Raw genomic sequence first — 14,705 nt, forward strand, 5'->3', positions numbered from 1 at the left:
CATCCGTGCAGAATACTAACTGTTGTCCATTGTGTGACACATGTATAGAGCATGTTATTATACACAATATATATATATATATATTCTAAAATGTATATACCTCAGGGGTTCAAACAGATCCTACAAAAATATTTTTTCCACCGATACAATATAAATGCCCATCACAATAAATTACACACACGTAAGACATATGTATAGACGTTTGAGATGTTTTGTTAAGTGAAAGGTCAAAACGAACTATTTCGTTTTATCTCATTATTTGGTTTTAATCAGCGGGGGGTGAATTCGGGTCGTTTGGGATTATAGTACATTGATATACAATATAATATAGACACGAAAAAATAGTGCGCAGTGTCTTATCGTATCGGCATGCATCGGTACAGGCGGTAGGTACAGTCTATTATAAAATACTGAAACGGAAATGGACGTCATGCCGTTACCTAAATGTATACAAACGAGAAAAAGAAGAAAACCTATAAGAGGTGCCATTCACTTGTATTTTGTAATTCATGGAAATTTGGAATTATGTTGTTTATTATTCTGGTCTGTTTACGGATAAATTTCGGCCAGACGTATTGTTTACGTGGAAGACCGATATATTTCGGTTCGATAATCCACTGCATACGAATTCTGTCACGTATAATAAAAAGGTATAAAAATATATAAATGTATAATACTACTACAATTGTCTCCTGATGGGTTCTCTTAGCCATACACACTGTGTATACGACCCCAAAAAAAAAATTATAAATAAATGCTGGCTTAGTTTTGATACTTAACGGAATGTCAGAAAATACCATGAAAATAAGATATCAAGAACAAAAGTTATTCACTTTAATAATAGATGTCCCGTTCAAAGATAATAATTGTTTACCAAAGTGGCCAGCTGAAGAAAACAAGGTTGCACATCACTGCTCTATACTCTGTTCGTTAGTTCGTTTTCGTTACATTTAACCCGTGTGGAAGTCGTGTTAAAAATTAAGTTCCTGCCTTACCTATAGATGTCACCAAGAGTTTCAGATAATTTTTCGTATCATAGAACCACTTCCGCCCACATTTATCTTTTCATTAGTAACACAACTATTTTACACTTTTATTAGTGGGAGCACCACCAAAAATTCCCCAAAAAGTAACCCGATGGAGCTTTGTTCTCACATCAATATTAATAAAAGTAATTATTTTTATTGCGTTTAATCTTTTTATTGGGTACTGTTGAAATATTAATTTTAATCTTAAAATATAATTTAATTGATGCCCTGTAGAATTTTCACAGTATTGCCATACTGTAGATTAGCTATATATAGTCAATAGTCATACATTTATAAGGAAAGCAATAATACAGAGGTGTCAGGTGACCTATTTTCAATATTGTGAGTATATATGACAGAAATATTAGGTATCTGGTATAGTATAATACAGCGTCCTCACTAGGATTTTAGAAAGAGCTAAATGTTATTTTTGAAAATCACTTGCAAGCCGCTTATATATATATTTTTTCATACTTATATTTATATTTACAATCAATATAAAATATGTTAACAATTATTACAATAAATGGAGTGAAGGAGTGATACATAAGAGGGCTTGGTTGGTTTGATTAAAGAAACTGTTCAATAATAGTATTTGATGCTTACGTTATTAATAATAATAATTAAAAATATAAAAATAATAATACTCTTTAATTCCCAAGTACCTACTTAATTAATAGATGTATGAAAATAGATGATCTGTAGTTCTATTCATTTTTTCAAAATTAATATACCTATTTATTTTTGTCTACATCAACATATGTGTTTTCTATAACAACTACTAAAAGTAAATATAACTAAACATACTTCCTGAAGTTTAGTTGTAATTTCGAAAAATTTGTTGTAATTAATAATATATGCTTTTTATAGAATCTTTTATGGACCAGCAGCTTTTAAACTTTTTTGTTCGTGGAGCCCTTGGGGCTTAGGGCTCCGCGGAGTGCACAATTTTATCACTGATCTAGATTATTCTCTTTTGGAATCGCTTTTATTATTTAAAATCAGATGTGCCTGATATACTTGCATTATATTTGTTATTATAATGCAAGTATTTCATGGGATTTTCAAAAGTAATTTCTTAACTTTAAAGTCCTTTAAAATTGAAGATTGAAAATCGACTTCTTAAAAAGCATAGATATACATTTTTAAATTTTTATTCATAAATATACTAAAAATTAAATCAAAAATTTTGAGGTATGAATAATTTTTCACCAGTAATTCGTCTAAAACGTATGAATAATATGTATGCTTTGATTCAACTAATCAAATTGGTAGAAAAAAATATGCTTTAAATGTTTCAAAGCAACAATAGATTGACACTAATTCTGAATTAAGTTATTATGAAATAAAATATACAGACATAAATACACTTATGGTATATGTGTATCTATACGACTATACTTAAATCTAACTTATCTTAATACACAATTTAGAAAAAATGTAATACTTTTAATATTAATAAAATTAGTTTTAAATAATAAATTTGATTTATTTTAAATAATCATGGTTACCTACAATAATTCTTCATTTGAATATTATGTTGTGCTTGAAAATAAGTCTTAATGTATGTTAAATTATATTATATATAATATATGGTGTGATTCCCCATTAAGCATGCCCCCACAGAATTTTTTCATTTAATAATTAATTTATTGAAATTTGATTTTTGAAATGTTAAAATATACTAGGACCATATCTCATATATCATATTATACACAGGCAGTGTTATTGTTACCTAAGTGGTTATAATAATATCATTTTTTTTTTAACAATTACCAAATGTTAACATACTAAATTTAAGGAATCATTTGTTCACTGCTTTTAAAAACACCAAGTTACAATTACTATCAGACTTTATTAGTTATAATATAAAATAATTATATTATTTATGGTTCACATCAATTTTATTTACATATTAATTATTATAATTTATATTAAATTATTAAATAATGAATTGCCCCGACCGGCCCACACACTAATCAATCAGCCCAAAAAATAAGGCAGATGCAGCATATGAACGTTCTGCTGCACCCGTGCGCACGCCTATGGGTGATCAAATATTCATAACACGGTGAAGGGTACTTTTTACAATCAAATTATGCTTTACTGTTAATTTAAAATAAACCAATTTTAAACATCAAATATATTAAGAATGTGATACAATAAAATTCACATATTCAGTCATATGCAAAAAGTAAAACATACATTTAGACTTTTTTACTGAATTCTATAGAACAACCATCAGTGAAATCCTATGGACTCTAAGCAATATGTGATAAAATAAAAAAAATAGTCAAAATATCAAAGTCCAAAATTATACAATGGAAATGATGCATTTAAACAAATTTTTATCAAAATAAAATAGTCTATGTAAAAGTTCAACTAAATATGTATATATTACTCATCACATGATCTGGGAAGTTAAAATACTTTTAAAAGTACAAGATAAACATTGAAATTACAGTTAAATTGAGAAAAACAATATTTTATAAAAACTCCCATTTTCTTTACAACACCTTACAACTATCAATACAAAAATATATTTAAAAATAAAATAAATTTTTACATGGACAATAATATTCAGGGTAAATGTGAAAGAATTTGAAGAGTAATTTTCAGAAATTCTAACAAAGCTCATAATAATATTATTTCAAAAATCAACCTGTTTATTTTGATTGTAATTGTACAAGAATTGAATCACATTTTATGTGCCATCAAACATATATAAAAATAATGATCAATATTGAGGTAAAGTGATGGAAGTAACAATAAATCCAAAAGTTTCGTCAAAACGTTGTTATTAGATTGAAAGCATTAAACGATTGCAAATAAATTTGAGAAATTATTTATTATTGAATAACACTCATTATCATTAATACCATGAATTCATCCGCTTTACATAATTGTTGTTGATCCAGCATTTCCATTCATGTTCTTAGTTGAATATCAGATTTGTGATTGATATAAGCGATTGCACTAGAAAAATAATTGTTTTATTATTTTGGTAATACACATGAGGGTAAATAATAATTAATACTGTGGTGATCCAATATTCATAACACTGTGAAGAGTACATATTACAATCAAATTATGCTTTACTGTTAATTTAAAATAAACCAATTTTAAACATCAAATATATTAAGAATGTGATACAATAAAATTCACATATTCAGTCATATGCAAAAAGTAAAACATACATTTAGACTTTTTTACTGAATTCTATAGAACAACCATCAGTGAAATCCTATGGACTCTAAGCAATATGTGATAAAATAAAAAAAATAGTCAAAATATCAAAGTCCAAAATTATACAATGGAAATGATGCATTTAAACAAATTTTTATCAAAATAAAATAGTCTATGTAAAAGTTCAACTAAATATGTATATATTACTCATCACATGATCTGGGAAGTTAAAATACTTTTAAAAGTACAAGATAAACATTGAAATTACAGTTAAATTGAGAAAAACAATATTTTATAAAAACTCCCATTTTCTTTACAACACCTTACAACTATCAATACAAAAATATATTTAAAAATAAAATAAATTTTTACATGGACAATAATATTCAGGGTAAATGTGAAAGAATTTGAAGAGTAATTTTCAGAAATTCTAACAAAGCTCATAATAATATTATTTCAAAAATCAACCTGTTTATTTTGATTGTAATTGTACAAGAATTGAATCACATTTTATGTGCCATCAAACATATATAAAAATAATGATCAATATTGAGGTAAAGTGATGGAAGTAACAATAAATCCAAAAGTTTCGTCAAAACGTTGTTATTAGATTGAAAGCATTAAACGATTGCAAATAAATTTGAGAAATTATTTATTATTGAATAACACTCATTATCATTAATACCATGAATTCATCCGCTTTACATAATTGTTGTTGATCCAGCATTTCCATTCATGTTCTTAGTTGAATATCAGATTTGTGATTGATATAAGCGATTGCACTAGAAAAATAATTGTTTTATTATTTTGGTAATACACATGAGGGTAAATAATAATTAATACTGTGGTGATCCAATATTCATAACACTGTGAAGAGTACATATTACAATCAAATTATGCTTTACTGTTAATTTAAAATAAACCAATTTTAAACATCAAATATATTAAGAATGTGATACAATAAAATTCACATATTCAGTCATATGCAAAAAGTAAAACATACATTTAGACTTTTTTACTGAATTCTATAGAACAACCATCAGTGAAATCCTATGGACTCTAAGCAATATGTGATAAAATAAAAAAAATAGTCAAAATATCAAAGTCCAAAATTATACAATGGAAATGATGCATTTAAACAAATTTTTATCAAAATAAAATAGTCTATGTAAAAGTTCAACTAAATATGTATATATTACTCATCACATGATCTGGGAAGTTAAAATACTTTTAAAAGTACAAGATAAACATTGAAATTACAGTTAAATTGAGAAAAACAATATTTTATAAAAACTCCCATTTTCTTTACAACACCTTACAACTAATAATACAAAAATATGATTAAAAATAAAATAAATTTTGATATGGACAATAATATTCAGGGTAAATGTGAATGAATTTGAAGAGTAATTTTCAGAAATTCTAACAAAGCTCATAATAATATTATTTCAAAAATCAACCTGTTTATTTTGATTGTAATTGTACAAGAATTGAATCACATTTTATGTGCCATCAAACATATATAAAAATAATGATCAATATTGAGGTAAAGTGATGGAAGTAACAATAAATCCAAAAGTTTCGTCAAAACGTTGTTATTAGATTGAAAGCATTAAACGATTGCAAATAAATTTGAGAAATTATTTATTATTGAATAACACTCATTATCATTAATACCATGAATTCATCCGCTTTACATAATTGTTGTTGATCCAGCATTTCCATTCATGTTCTTAGTTGAATATCAGATTTGTGATTGATATAAGCGATTGCACTAGAAAAATAATTGTTTTATTATTTTGGTAATACACATGAGGGTAAATAATAATTAATACTGTGGTGATCCAATATTCATAACACTGTGAAGAGTACATATTACAATCAAATTATGCTTTACTGTTAATTTAAAATAAACCAATTTTAAACATCAAATATATTAAGAATGTGATACAATAAAATTCACATATTCAGTCATATGCAAAAAGTAAAACATACATTTAGACTTTTTTACTGAATTCTATACAACAACCATCAGTGAAATCCTATGGACTCTAAGCAATATGTGATAAAATAAAAAAAATAGTCAAAATATCAAAGTCCAAAATTATACAATGGAAATGATGCATTTAAACAAATTTTTATCAAAATAAAATAGTCTATGTAAGAGTTCAACTAAATATGTATATATTACTCATCACATGATCTGGGAAGTTAAAATACTTTTAAAAGTACAAGATAAACATTGAAATTACAGTTAAATTGAGAAAAACAATATTTTATAAAAACTCCCATTTTCTTTACAACACCTTACAACTAACAATACAAAAATATGATTAAAAATAAAATAAATTTTGATATGGACAATAATATTCAGGGTAAATGTGAATGAATTTGAAGAGTAATTTACAGAAATTCTAACAAAGCTCATAATAATAATATTTCAAAAATCAACCTGTTTATTTTGATTGTAATTGTACAAGAATTGAATCACATTTTATGTGCCATCAAACATATATAAAAATAATGATCAATATTGAGTTAAAGTGATGGAAGTAACAATAAATCCAAAAGTTTCGTCAAAACGTTGTTATTAGATTGAAAGCATTAAATGATTGCAAATAAATTTGAGAAATTATTTATTATTGAATAACACTCATTATCATTAATACCATGAATTCATCCGCTTTACATAATTGTTGTTGATCCAGCATTTCCATTCATGTTCTTAGTTGAATATCAGATTTTGTGATTGACATAAGCGATTGCACTAGAAAAATAATTGTTTTATTATTTTGGTAATACACATGAGGATAAATAATAATTAATACTGTGGTGATCCAATATTCATAACACGGTGAAGAGTACATATTACAATCAAATTATGCTTTACTGTTAATTTAAAATAAACCAATTTTAAACATCAAATATATTAAGAATGTGATACAATAAAATTCACATATTCAGTCATATGCAAAAAGTAATACATACATTTAGACTTTTTTACTGAATTCTATAGAACAACCATCAGTGAAATCCTATGGACTCTAAGCAATATGTGATAAAATAAAAAAAATAGTCAAAATATCAAAGTCCAAAATTATACAATGGAAATGATGCATTTAAACAAATTTTTATCAAAATAAAATAGTCTATGTAAGAGTTCAACTAAATATGTATATATTACTCATCACATGATCTGGGAAGTTAAAATACTTTTAAAAGTACAAGATAAACATTGAAATTACAGTTAAATTGAGAAAAACAATATTTTATAAAAACTCCCATTTTCTTTACAACACCTTACAACTAACAATACAAAAATATGATTAAAAATAAAATAAATTTTGATATGGACAATAATATTCAGGGTAAATGTGAATGAATTTGAAGAGTAATTTACAGAAATTCTAACAAAGCTCATAATAATAATATTTCAAAAATCAACCTGTTTATTTTGATTGTAATTGTACAAGAATTGAATCACATTTTATGTGCCATCAAACATATATAAAACTAATGATCAATATTGAGTTAAAGTGATGGAAGTAACAATAAATCCAAAAGTTTCGTCAAAACGTTGTTATTAGATTGAAAGCATTTAAATGATTGCAAATAAATTTGAGAAATTATTTATTATTGAATAACACTCATTATCATTAATACCATGAATTCATCCGCTTTACATAATTGTTGTTGATCCAGCATTTCCATTCATGTTCTTAGTTGAATATCAGATTTGTGATTGACATAAGCGATTGCACTAGAAAAATAATTGTTTTATTATTTTGGTAATACACATGAGGGTAAATAATAATTTATACTGTGGTGATCCAATATTCATAACACGGCGAAGAGTACATATTACAATCAAATTATGCTTTACTGTTAATTTAAAATAAACCAATTTTAAACATCAAATATATTAAGAATGTGATACAATAAAATTAACATATTCAGTCATATGAAAAAAGTAAAACATACATTTAGACTTTTTTACTGAATTCTATAGAACAACCATCAGTGAAATCCTATGGACTCTAAGCAATATGTGATAAAATAAAAAAAATAGTCAAAATATCAAAGTCCAAAATTATACAATGGAAATGATGCATTTAAACAAATTTTTATCAAAATAAAATAGTCTATGTAAGAGTTCAACTAAATATGTATATATTACTCATCACATGATCTGGGAAGTTAAAATACTTTTAAAAGTACAAGATAAACATTGAAATTACAGTTAAATTGAGAAAAACAATATTTTATAAAAACTCCCATTTTCTTTACAACACCTTACAACTATCAATACAAAAATATATTTAAAAATAAAATAAATTTTTACATGGACAATAATATTCAGGGTAAATGTGAAAGAATTTGAAGAGTAATTTTCAGAAATTCTAACAAAGCTCATAATAATATTATTTCAAAAATCAACCTGTTTATTTTGATTGTAATTGTACAAGAATTGAATCACATTTTATGTGCCATCAAACATATATAAAAATAATGATCAATATTGAGGTAAAGTGATGGAAGTAACAATAAATCCAAAAGTTTCGTCAAAACGTTGTTATTAGATTGAAAGCATTAAACGATTGCAAATAAATTTGAGAAATTATTTATTATTGAATAACACTCATTATCATTAATACCATGAATTCATCCGCTTTACATAATTGTTGTTGATCCAGCATTTCCATTCATGTTCTTAGTTGAATATCAGATTTGTGATTGACATAAGCGATTGCACTAGAAAAATAATTGTTTTATTATTTTGGTAATACACATGAGGGTAAATAATAATTAATACTGTGGTGATCCAATATTCATAACACGGTGAAGAGTACATATTACTATCAAATTATGCTTTACTGTTAATTTAAAATAAACCAATTTTAAACATCAAATATATTAAGAATGTGATACAATAAAATTCACATATTCAGTCATATGCAAAAAGTAAAACATACATTTAGACTTTTTTACTGAATTCTATAGAACAACCATCAGTGAAATCCTATGGACTCTAAGCAATATGTGATAAAATAAAAAAAATAGTCAAAATATCAAAGTCCAAAATTATACAATGGAAATGATGCATTTAAACAAATTTTTATCAAAATAAAATAGTGTATGTAAGAGTTCAACTAAATATGTATATATTACTCATCACATGATCTGGGAAGTTAAAATACTTTTAAAAGTACAAGATAAACATTGAAATTACAGTTAAATTGAGAAAAACAATATTTTATAAAAACTCCCATTTTCTTTACAACACCTTACAACTAACAATACAAAAATATGATTAAAAATAAAATAAATTTTGATATGGACAATAATATTCAGGGTAAATGTGAATGAATTTGAAGAGTAATTTACAGAAATTCTAACAAAGCTCATAATAATAATATTTCAAAAATCAACCTGTTTATTTTGATTGTAATTGTACAAGAATTGAATCACATTTTATGTGCCATCAAACATATATAAAAATAATGATCAATATTGAGTTAAAGTGATGGAAGTAACAATAAATCCAAAAGTTTCGTCAAAACGTTGTTATTAGATTGAAAGCATTAAATGATTGCAAATAAATTTGAGAAATTATTTATTATTGAATAACACTCATTATCATTAATACCATGAATTCATCCGCTTTACATAATTGTTGTTGATCCAGCATTTCCATTCATGTTCTTAGTTGAATATCAGATTTGTGATTGACATAAGCGATTGCACTAGAAAAATAATTGTTTTATTATTTTGGTAATACACATGAGGGTAAATAATAATTAATACTGTTGTGATCCAATATTCATAACACGGTGAAGAGTACATATTACAATCAAATTATGCTTTACTGTTAATTTAAAATAAACCAATTTTAAACATCAAATATATTAAGAATGTGATACAATAAAATTCACATATTCAGTCATATGCAAAAAGTAAAACATACATTAAGACTTTTTTACTGAATTCTATAGAACAACCATCAGTGAAATCCTATGGACTCTAAGCAATATGTGATAAAATAAAAAAAATAGTCAAAATATCAAAGTCCAAAATTATACAATGGAAATGATGCATTTAAACAAATTTTTATCAAAATAAAATAGTGTATGTAAGAGTTCAACTAAATATGTATATATTACTCATCACATGATCTGGGAAGTTAAAATACTTTTAAAAGTACAAGATAAACATTGAAATTACAGTTAAATTGAGAAAAACAATATTTTATAAAAACTCCCATTTTCTTTACAACACCTTACAACTAACAATACAAAAATATGATTAAAAATAAAATAAATTTTGATATGGACAATAATATTCAGGGTAAATGTGAATGAATTTGAAGAGTAATTTACAGAAATTCTAACAAAGCTCATAATAATAATATTTCAAAAATCAACCTGTTTATTTTGATTGTAATTGTACAAGAATTGAATCACATTTTATGTGCCATCAAACATATATAAAACTAATGATCAATATTGAGTTAAAGTGATGGAAGTAACAATAAATCCAAAAGTTTCGTCAAAACGTTGTTATTAGATTGAAAGCATTTAAATGATTGCAAATAAATTTGAGAAATTATTTATTATTGAATAACACTCATTATCATTAATACCATGAATTCATCCGCTTTACATAATTGTTGTTGATCCAGCATTTCCATTCATGTTCTTAGTTGAATATCAGATTTGTGATTGACATAAGCGATTGCACTAGAAAAATAATTGTTTTATTATTTTGGTAATACACATGAGGGTAAATAATAATTAATACTGTTGTGATCCAATATTCATAACACGGTGAAGAGTACATATTACAATCAAATTATGCTTTACTGTTAATTTAAAATAAACCAATTTTAAACATCAAATATATTAAGAATGTGATACAATAAAATTCACATATTCAGTCATATGCAAAAAGTAAAACATACATTTAGACTTTTTTACTGAATTCTATAGAACAACCATCAGTGAAATCCTATGGACTCTAAGCAATATGTGATAAAATAAAAAAAATAGTCAAAATATCAAAGTCCAAAATTATACAATGGAAATGATGCATTTAAACAAATTTTTATCAAAATAAAATAGTGTATGTAAGAGTTCAACTAAATATGTATATATTACTCATCACATGATCTGGGAAGTTAAAATACTTTTAAAAGTACAAGATAAACATTGAAATTACAGTTAAATTGAGAAAAACAATATTTTATAAAAACTCCCATTTTCTTTACAACACCTTACAACTAACAATACAAAAATATGATTAAAAATAAAATAAATTTTGATATGGACAATAATATTCAGGGTAAATGTGAATGAATTTGAAGAGTAATTTACAGAAATTCTAACAAAGCTCATAATAATAATATTTCAAAAATCAACCTGTTTATTTTGATTGTAATTGTACAAGAATTGAATCACATTTTATGTGCCATCAAACATATATAAAAATAATGATCAATATTGAGTTAAAGTGATGGAAGTAACAATAAATCCAAAAGTTTCGTCAAAACGTTGTTATTAGATTGAAAGCATTAAATGATTGCAAATAAATTTGAGAAATTATTTATTATTGAATAACACTCATTATCATTAATACCATGAATTCATCCGCTTTACATAATTGTTGTTGATCCAGCATTTCCATTCATGTTCTTAGTTGAATATCAGATTTTGTGATTGACATAAGCGATTGCACTAGAAAAATAATTGTTTTATTATTTTGGTAATACACATGAGGATAAATAATAATTAATACTGTGGTGATCCAATATTCATAACACGGTGAAGAGTACATATTACAATCAAATTATGCTTTACTGTTAATTTAAAATAAACCAATTTTAAACATCAAATATATTAAGAATGTGATACAATAAAATTCACATATTCAGTCATATGCAAAAAGTAATACATACATTTAGACTTTTTTACTGAATTCTATAGAACAACCATCAGTGAAATCCTATGGACTCTAAGCAATATGTGATAAAATAAAAAAAATAGTCAAAATATCAAAGTCCAAAATTATACAATGGAAATGATGCATTTAAACAAATTTTTATCAAAATAAAATAGTCTATGTAAGAGTTCAACTAAATATGTATATATTACTCATCACATGATCTGGGAAGTTAAAATACTTTTAAAAGTACAAGATAAACATTGAAATTACAGTTAAATTGAGAAAAACAATATTTTATAAAAACTCCCATTTTCTTTACAACACCTTACAACTAACAATACAAAAATATGATTAAAAATAAAATAAATTTTGATATGGACAATAATATTCAGGGTAAATGTGAATGAATTTGAAGAGTAATTTACAGAAATTCTAACAAAGCTCATAATAATAATATTTCAAAAATCAACCTGTTTATTTTGATTGTAATTGTACAAGAATTGAATCACATTTTATGTGCCATCAAACATATATAAAACTAATGATCAATATTGAGTTAAAGTGATGGAAGTAACAATAAATCCAAAAGTTTCGTCAAAACGTTGTTATTAGATTGAAAGCATTTAAATGATTGCAAATAAATTTGAGAAATTATTTATTATTGAATAACACTCATTATCATTAATACCATGAATTCATCCGCTTTACATAATTGTTGTTGATCCAGCATTTCCATTCATGTTCTTAGTTGAATATCAGATTTGTGATTGACATAAGCGATTGCACTAGAAAAATAATTGTTTTATTATTTTGGTAATACACATGAGGGTAAATAATAATTAATACTGTTGTGATCCAATATTCATAACACGGTGAAGAGTACATATTACAATCAAATTATGCTTTACTGTTAATTTAAAATAAACCAATTTTAAACATCAAATATATTAAGAATGTGATACAATAAAATTCACATATTCAGTCATATGCAAAAAGTAAAACATACATTTAGACTTTTTTACTGAATTCTATAGAACAACCATCAGTGAAATCCTATGGACTCTAAGCAATATGTGATAAAATAAAAAAAATAGTCAAAATATCAAAGTCCAAAATTATACAATGGAAATGATGCATTTAAACAAATTTTTATCAAAATAAAATAGTCTATGTAAGAGTTCAACTAAATATGTATATATTACTCATCACATGATCTGGGAAGTTAAAATACTTTTAAAAGTACAAGATAAACATTGAAATTACAGTTGAATTGAGAAAAACAATATTTTATAAAAACTCCCATTTTCTTTACAACACCTTACAACTAACAATACAAAAATATGATTAAAAATAAAATAAATTTTGATATGGACAATAATATTCAGGGTAAATGTGAATGAATTTGAAGAGTAATTTACAGAAATTCTAACAAAGCTCATAATAATAATATTTCAAAAATCAACCTGTTTATTTTGATTGTAATTGTACAAGAATTGAATCACATTTTATGTGCCATCAAACATATATAAAAATAATGATCAATATTGAGTTAAAGTGATGGAAGTAACAATAAATCCAAAAGTTTCGTCAAAACGTTGTTATTAGATTGAAAGCATTAAATGATTGCAAATAAATTTGAGAAATTATTTATTATTGAATAACACTCATTATCATTAATACCATGAATTCATCCGCTTTACATAATTGTTGTTGATCCAGCATTTCCATTCATGTTCTTAGTTGAATATCAGATTTGTGATTGACATAAGCGATTGCACTAGAAAAATAATTGTTTTATTATTTTGGTAATACACATGAGGGTAAATAATAATTAATACTGTGGTGATCCAATATTCATAACACGGTGAAGAGTACATATTACAATCAAATTATGCTTTACTGTTAATTTAAAATAAACCAATTTTAAACATCAAATATATTAAGAACGTGATACAATAAAATTCACATATTCAGTCATATGCAAAAAGTAAAACATACATTTAGACTTTTTTACTGAATTCTATAGAACAACCATCAGTGAAATCCTATGGACTCTAAGCAATATGTGATAAAATAAAAAAAAATAGTCAAAATATCAAAGTCCAAAATTATACAATGGAAATGATGCATTTAAACAAATTTTTATCAAAATAAAATAGTGTATGTAAGAGTTCAACTAAATATGTATATATTACTCATCACATGATCTGGGAAGTTAAAATACTTTTAAAAGTACAAGATAAACATTGAAATTACAGTTAAATTGAGAAAAACAATATTTTATAAAAACTCCCATTTTCTTTACAACACCTTACAACTAACAATACAAAAATATGATTAAAAATAAAATAAATTTTGATATGGACAATAATATTCAGGGTAAATGTGAATGAATTTGAAGAGTAATTTACAGAAATTCTAACAAAGCTCATAATAATAATATTTCAAAAATCAACCTGTTTATTTTGATTGTAATTGTACAAGAATTGAATCACATTTTATGTGCCATCAAACATATATAAAAATAATGATCAATATTGAGTTAAAGTGATG

The 14,705-nt window shown here is 24.7% G+C and overlaps 1 long non-coding RNA gene across 1 annotated transcript; it reads right to left on the minus strand.

Moving 5' to 3' along the window:
* Positions 1 to 4,782: 4,782 nt before the first annotated feature.
* LOC149060813 (uncharacterized) lies at positions 4,783 to 11,950 on the minus strand. The gene is made up of 4 exons (XR_016189404.1): positions 11,847 to 11,950; positions 6,884 to 6,981; positions 5,892 to 5,988; positions 4,783 to 4,996 (listed from the first exon to the last, which is right to left on the minus strand). It is a non-coding gene; the product is annotated as an uncharacterized LOC149060813 (long non-coding RNA).
* Between the last annotated feature and the right edge of the window lie 2,755 nt (positions 11,951 to 14,705).

Source organism: Diuraphis noxia, unplaced genomic scaffold (assembly GCF_037042655.1).
Source record: "Diuraphis noxia isolate RWA-SAM2 unplaced genomic scaffold, SU_Dnox_SAM2 contig0001, whole genome shotgun sequence".
In the NCBI taxonomy this organism is placed as follows: Eukaryota; Metazoa; Arthropoda; class Insecta; order Hemiptera; family Aphididae; genus Diuraphis; species Diuraphis noxia.